The 8,111-nt window shown below is 34.9% G+C and overlaps 1 protein-coding gene across 2 annotated transcripts in view; it reads right to left on the bottom strand.

Moving 5' to 3' along the window:
• Positions 1-3,719: 3,719 nt before the first annotated feature.
• Positions 3,720-8,111, bottom strand: part of LOC149081557 (TBC1 domain family member 13) — a 39,276-nt gene continuing 34,884 nt past the window's right edge. For both annotated transcript variants that reach the window (XM_089238498.1, XM_089238497.1), the window contains exon 15: positions 3,720-7,519. The gene's annotated coding sequence lies outside the window, so the exon portion shown is untranslated. The remainder of the gene's footprint in view (positions 7,520-8,111) is intronic.

The following is an 8,111-nucleotide window of genomic DNA, read 5'->3' as shown; positions in this document are numbered from 1 at the left end:
CGACGGGGGAAAAAAAATTTGTCCGTAAAAGAGGAGTGACCGTTAATCAGGGGGTTTGAAACGCATATTTTTAGTATAGAACGGGAAATTATTATTTGGCCGTAAAAGAGGTGTGACCGCATCTGAGAGGTGTCTGTTAAAAGAGGGGTTTTACTATATTTAATTTTTTTTCCAGCGAGATGCATTTTTATGGCAACATTACAACAAAATGGAAAGAATTTTCTTTTTATTACTTCAGTACAATCAAACAAGCTAAACTTTATGATTTTTTAAACGTTCGATATATAACGAGCTTCCAATATAACGTCCGTTTTCCGTGCAACGGAGGGGGGGGGTCGTTATAAGGAGCGTCGATTGTATTGTATTAATTTGAGTGCAGAAAAACAAAGAAATGAAACCGATGTCAGAGTAATAGCTGAAAAGGTCAAGTGGAAAAAGTAATTACGGCTTCAAAATGTTCAGAATTGCAAAAAAATAGAAAACATGCCAATTAATGGCATTAAAATTAAATTTAAAATTGCCAGATGTTATTACTATTCATTCATGCTTTTCATGGGTGTGTGTGTGTTTTCAATGTGAATTAAAAATGAATTTTTAAAAAAAAATAAGCACGAGTTTTTGGAAGAAAAATTGTTTACAGCTAAATTCCCCATGCGGTTGACGGAACCGTGCTTCTGAACACGTCCAGACTACGTAGCCCAAGGGTGCTCAACCTTTAAAAGAGTGCGGGCCACATTTGGCCCGTAAGCCATGAAATGAGCATGTATGACGTAGTTGAAACTTGCTCGTTGGAGCAAATGTTTTCTTTCATTTCGACGGGGAGCAAGAAACCGCTATTGTTGTTGCTCGCAACATCCTGAAAAATTTCCGCAACAAGCCAGCAACAAATCTTGAGCTGTTGCGAAACATTCGTCTAGTCTGGACGTGGCTTAATGGTTAATGTTTGGAGGCTCTAATCCACCAATCAGAGAACATTATTAAACATCACCAAGAATATCAATGTGACGATTTTTCCTTTCACTCTTCTCAAACGCACGGGACCGACAAACATGGGCTCGACTATACCGTAGCCCTGGAATTACGTTATGGCACTTCAGAATGCTGGTGCCCTGGCATCATGTAGGGTGCCGTAAGATACTTAACATTCTAATGCAGTTTCCCAAACTTTTTGTTCCATCTCGCCCCCTTCAAAAATTTTTCCTTCTCATCGCCCCCCAACTCAAGCCTACCCGTAGGATCCTATACTAAATCCAAAGTGTGGCAGAAGTGGGAAAGCCCCCCCCCCCCCTCCAGGAGACGATATTGCCCACTTTGGGAAACAGTCATTCCCGAGTATGCCACGAATACGATTAATTCATGAATCCCTGCTCTGATAAGACTCAGAGAAGCTTTCTGACCTTGAAGCCTCTTTCACCGTAGATTCATCAGCCCTTGCACAAACCATACATTTCATTCACTTTCTACACAAACAACCATGGTCACGTGCAAAAATTACAAGAGGCTTTCGAGCACAAATAACCCGTATATAGACCCCATCAACAACGAAAAACATTCAGCCTTATACTCGTCCGGGCTGTATACAGCCAGGTTTGTTCCAGATCTGTTCTAGTTGTGGTTAGTATACTACTGCATGACCCTGCCTAAATCGCTGTATTACAAAACTGTCCCTCACGGGATAGTACACAAAAGAGAACATTTCCCTTATGAACGGAGGAAATGAGACAACTAAATAGAAACTTGTTTGTGGGGCGGGGGGGGGGGGAAGCCTATTTTATCTTTAAAACAGCGCCTGTTTTGTGTTCATTTTCTATTTGGACTTCCTTTTTTAATTAGTTTGCGAACGATACGAATTCAACGACGTCCCTTTCGCAGACCATTTCCGCGTAACTTACATATTTTGCCAACCGTGAAAAAATCATTTTCTTTCCCAAATGTTGTACCTCATATGAAGGAATGGCCATGCGAATGGATGGAGAGGAAACAAAAAAAAAATTAAATCGGTTACACAACTGACCAAAAAAAAAAAAATGTATACAGTATACTGTATCAGTGGAAAACAGAAATGGCGAACTCATAAAACCGGCGGACCATGCGCGCTTCTTCGTCCAATCCCCGCAGTCAAACGAAGCGGTTATTCGCATTATTTTTAGAGCAACAACCACAGGGCCGTGACCGAAAAAAAAAAATTGAAAGAAAAAAGTAAATCTTCCTCTTATTTCGAGACAACGACCTCATTTAAACGAGATTTATTTAAAATAGTGAAGGGGAATAGTAGTAGTAATAATAAAATTCGATTTCGTTTGACGTTTATTAAAAGCGAATACTGAGATTGACGTTTGTATTGGGAACAATCGGCCTTATTTTTTGCATCGTAATTGGGGGTGATGACCATAATCTCGTATTTCCCGGCCGTCCCGACTTTTCCGGTGTTTGTCCCGGTTTTTTCTCGTTTTTTAGTTTTCCTTAATTTTCATCAAAAACGTTGAAAAAACACGGGTAATTTTCATAACTCAGCAACTTCAGTTGTCGAGAAAGTTGACATTTTTATTTGCAGGGACGGGCTCGAGTATTTTGAGGCCCTCTAAAACGAGGATTCCCAATGAGGCTTTTTGGATCACATATCTCACTCTTTCTTTGAGACACATACATATTGTATCCAGGGTAACCAATATGGCGACTTCTGGCGCAACATGAGAGAAATAAAATCTAGATTAAAAAAAAGGAAAAAAAAATTTTTTTTTTTTTTTTGATGGGCGCTAGATATTTTAAAAATTTTCTTGAAGTTATCGATCTGCTTGTTTTTGCCTCAAAAAATGCTTAATCAAAGCTGTGGAATATTTCTAATGCACTTTACTGACCCATATTTAATTTTAAAACATCCTAAACTATATGGATTTATGCAGTTGGATACTAAAAGACAATACAGACATTTTCATTTTCAAGCTTGAGAAGATATAAATAAAAAGTTGCAATCAATGTTATTGCATGGATATCCCACTCAAAAGTCCGCCTGGCTAAAATTACTTTACATCTAATTTTCTGGTCTCCTTATATATGTATATATCTCTAAGCAAATTCAATATTTCGAAAACCGAGAATTCAATTTAATTTATAAAATTATTGATGTGGTGGGAAAAACCCTACTAAATTTCTGCATTTCTACAGTAAAATTACCAATTTTAACATTGATTTTTATTTTTTCACCTGGTGGGCGAAAGTTTTTAATTTCATAAATCTCTCTCCCGTGGTCTCAATAACATATCAAAAATTTGGCTATATTTGGATCAGTTTCAAGGAAAAACTACTCAGAGTACAGGAACTTCAATTATAATCACCCTGTATATGTGATAGGCCTCAGATTTTGGTGCAAAAACTTGATAATATACGGCAGAAAATCATTAAAATTTTGTAATGATACAATCAATAAATTTTTAGAAATCATGCTTCAAACCGGTAAAATGTCAAAAATAGTTATTTGTATAAGGCGTTCAAAGTTTTTGTTCTCACCGATAACTTGATGTGACAACCCAACACTGAAGTGGGTGTCACTTCAGTTCTAAGCACCATATAAGCAAAACAAGGCCTATTTTGGAATCAAGAAATGGGTCTTTCATTAAAAAATTAAATCAATGTTTTCTTCCAAAATCACATTTTTGAACAAAATCAGATACATTAAACAGTCAAGGAGAGAAAATTTGGAATTTCGCAAACAGACTTGATACAATAACAAAAAAGTATCATTTATTATCTAGAAGATCAAAAATATAATCAACTGAGAATCCATAGATACGTGTCATGCAATCGAAATAATTATCAGATACTCAACACCCAATATCAATCAATTAAAACAAAATAATCATTCAATAACATAAAGATATGTAAATTGACATGTAAGGATTCCACTAGTCGCAAACAAGCAATGCCACATTACTGCATAGATTCAATAACGTAATACTGATTATTACACTATAATGAAGTGGACAAATAAATTTGGAAAATTATGCAAAGATCACGTGGAAAGATAATTCAACAATTCAAAATAATTTTTCTTTAGTAACTTATATAATGAAGTTTTTGCGCCAGGGTGTCCTTCAACCTGTGCCAGTTTGCAGACTTATTCTTTTTTTTTTTTTAATAATTTTAATTTTTCAAACAAGTTATTAATTGACGAAGAAACAGAAATTTAATAGAAGTTAATGCACCCATTCATCTACCAGGAAACAATGATTCCGCTACATACTTATGTAAATATTATTTCTTGAATTTTTTTTTAAATTTTTAATAACGTGATCCTCACGTATTCCCAAGGGATCAGCATAATCTGTCCAGGGAATTTGTTAGTGTTTGTAGACATCCATGCCTGAACCAAAATTTTAATCCAGGCCTGCACAGTGAGAGGTTAGCTCCCTAACCACTCGACTGCCAGGCGGCAATTTCAGAAATATATCTATATTATTTTTTCTCATCTGGCTGCAACACCAGCCCCACAGGTGTAAAAAAAGTTGAAGAACACTGTTTTGCACAAATGTTGGAAGCTTACAACTGAAGATATGCCATTCAGCTTTCTCAACAATAAATACACATGAAAACAGAATTTGTTTTGTTTTTTTAATTTCATAATGCAAATGTGTTTGAACATGTTTCACTGTCAACAGTTTTTTTTAATCATGTCCAAAACACAAATGGTAAATGCAACAGACTTTATTTCTCGAGATAGAAAAACGATAAACAAAAAATGGCACCATTAAATAATGAGTTTTTGAACGTTTTACCGAATAAAGGTCTTTTGCCAGAATCTGTTGGACAGATGAAAGTCAAATTAAATGCCATTCATTCAATTTAAGGCTACAATAAAACTACGCTAATTCTAAAGATACATATCTGAGCTTGCAGTGAATGAATTGGACACCAGAACTCTGCCGCTGAACTTATTAGTTGCCGAGATCTCTTCCAGGCCAGCTTGGTGGCAGAGTCTGGAATAAATATCAACCTCTACAGTTATTAATACATGTTTCCTCAAACTAGACATCACAAAATACATATTCCAATAATAAACGCCTGATAAATATGAAATCCAAAAAAAAAATCAAAACACTCCAAAAATCAAACTAAGAAAATTCTATATATTCATAACAAATTCTTCCTTAATAAAAAAAAAGCAAGAAAATAACCACTACAAATTCATATGGCTTTGTTCGATGAGAAATCGGAATGAGAAAATAATGAAATTATGCTCATGGAGGGAATTTATTAACATACAAGTACGTGACCAACTGGAGGTTAATTGCCACTCTAAGAGTGGCTTTCAATGCCTTGATGATGGCACAAATTACATCAGCTTAATACAACATAGGAAACAATTTATTTAACATACCAATACTCGGTTTTATGAGAAAGCTCAAATCTAGATGAATAAATGTTTGTAGATCTCTCTGAAACAACTTTTAATGCCCGCTAAATAAGCCTATAATGATTAGTACCATATTTTCCTGCGTGTAATCCACTGTGGCACATAATCTGCATGCAAAACTTGAAGAACTAAAAAAAACCCATGTCTAATCCGCAGGATTTTAAAAAATAAAAACTTACCTGGTGTTTCAATAATCAATCTATTGATATGCTAATTAATAAAACTTATTTATGAAACAATAGCATTATTTACAAACAAAACATAATTTACAGTTCAATCAAAAACCTCAAAATTCAGACTCATCAAGCTGATAGCATCTTCTGCAAATTGTCCGCAATGGTAGATAATCCACATTTTTTAATGTTTAACCACTTTTTTTAACAGATAATCAACAGATTATACAGAGGAAAATACAGTAATTGGCATCTTCTTGACTTTAACCTAGTGTAGCTCAGGAAAATGCTCGATGCCTGCCCCCTTACCTTTTAAGATGTCTTGGCCCAAAGTAAGCAGCAAACTGTTAATTTTTTAGTTGTGATAAACATCAGACAATGCAAATATGCAGTCTCTTTAAGAGTCTTTATCATGTACTACTCATATTGCAAGAACTGTTGTTCAGCAATTAGTGTTGACTCTCAAGTAGGGTTACCAGACATCCTCTTTTTTGATGTCATTTCAAGCATCCTCTAACGTTTTGGAAAATTTACCCTTTCCTTTTTTTTTTTTTGCAGGTTTCTAGAATTTTTTTTTTTCCTCTGGGGAAAATTTTTTCCACATTGAAACATATTTCTTTTCATTGACGTGGAAATTCACTTTTTTTTTTTGTTTCCACAGGTACACATGCTTTGACCGATTGCCGTTGAAATTTCCTGAATAACAGAATCCAAGTTCTTTCCAAGCAGGGCAGATGCTATTCTAACCAAGCGCCCAGCTTGCTCCAGAATAATATGAAAAAGCCAGTCTGAAAAACAACCCTGAAAAAAACCCATGACATCTATTTAAGAATACCTTTGTTTACTCACCAACAACTAAAGCCTTATTCTGAAGTAGGGAGAGAGGGTAGTGCCATCTTAATGCATGTGACCACCAGCGCATGGCTCAAGAGTTTTAAGTGTAAAAAAAGCTCATGAAAATGAAATCTGGTCAAATTTTTGACAGTGAGTATGTAAATTGGGTAGCAGGTATTTTTGGATAGGTGGGGTGGCCTAGAAAAATCACTTTGCCCGGGAAGGGGGAGGGGTAGTCAGATGATGTTAAGACACCTTTGAGGGAGCGAAATGTTACTTCTTCCATTCAGAAATATAGAAACAGTATTCTATAAAGTTGTTTCTTATTAAAGATTTTTTTTTTGTCACTAGAGTGGCGCCATCTGTTGTAAAAGGTAGGAAAAATGATGTCACTGAGCGGGTGCAGGCATCCTCCTTTTTCAGTTTCCGAATCTGGTAACCCTACTCTCTCAAGGCATCACTGCATGGAAACTAGAATATCAGTATACAAACCTAAATAGACCCTTTTCAAAGAATAGAATGATGACACATGGAGGAATATTTAACATTGATTATAAAAAAATATTTTGCTTTTCATAAACAATGATAAATTCAGAATCAGATACAGAGTATTTCAAATAAAAGGCAAGACTCGACGCTCGAAGCACAATAACAATCATAACTCTGATTACAAATAAAAAGGGAAAAAAATATGATTCTCACAAAACAAAAAAATATCTCACAAAAATTTTCCACACTCGCTCTAATTTTATAACATAAATCATGAAATGGATGCTCATTTCCAGAATGAGTAAATGAAATAACCATCCTGTCAAGACTAATTAATGATATCTCTTGCTATTCTATTGGAAAATCAGCATCGTATCCATTACAAAAATATCAAATAAATCTTCTCTTACCGACCGTTTTTCTCTCTATAATTGATACAATTTGCTTAATCTATCTGTACAATATCTCTGTAAAAATTGATGAAGACAGTCTCTATCACATTCGACAACATCTTGAACCAAACTATAAATTACAGATAGAATATGAATGCATCCTTTTCGAAGTCATGGGATGAGAGGGGGTGAAAAACAACTGGCCACTATAGACGGAACAACTGCAAAAAAATTCAAATTTTTTTTAACAAACATGACACAATATTTAACAAGCCGACATGTAAAAAATATACTAAAAAAATCAAGCACCACAAAATTTTGCATAATATCTGGCCTTTAATTGGCCCATCGAGGCTCAATCACACTGGGCTAGTTCACTGGCTACTTGCTCTTACTAAAGTCATTTGGTACAAGGCTGGGTTTTGACATGACAAGAGTCAAAAACTAGTTTAAACCATCAAAACCTAAATGAATGCATTTGGATGATGTTTTGAACAGGATAGATATAACATAATAGGTAAGTTCCTCATCATGATAACATGATGAGAAACTTACTTTTTTTTCATATTAGTTTTATTTTAAACCCTAACTTATTACAATAATTAAGACAAAATAATTATAATTTGGAATTTTTTGACATACAAAGAGTCTAGAACAGCTACTATATAATTTTATGGTTTATTATATCAAAACTACTGATTATCTGTGTTCAATTTACTAAGCGAAATACAGGGCTCCCACTCGAAAAAGTAGGAAAACGCAGGACCAAAAAGTAAGATGGGGGAGGGTAACCCCCTTAGACAACATAATCAT

Source organism: Pholcus phalangioides, unplaced genomic scaffold (assembly GCF_987345545.1).
Source record: "Pholcus phalangioides strain wild (caught in Gottingen) unplaced genomic scaffold, Ppha-v1.0 ptg000010l_1, whole genome shotgun sequence".
In the NCBI taxonomy this organism is placed as follows: Eukaryota; Metazoa; Arthropoda; class Arachnida; order Araneae; family Pholcidae; genus Pholcus; species Pholcus phalangioides.
This window is presented reverse-complemented; position numbering and strand designations above follow the sequence as displayed.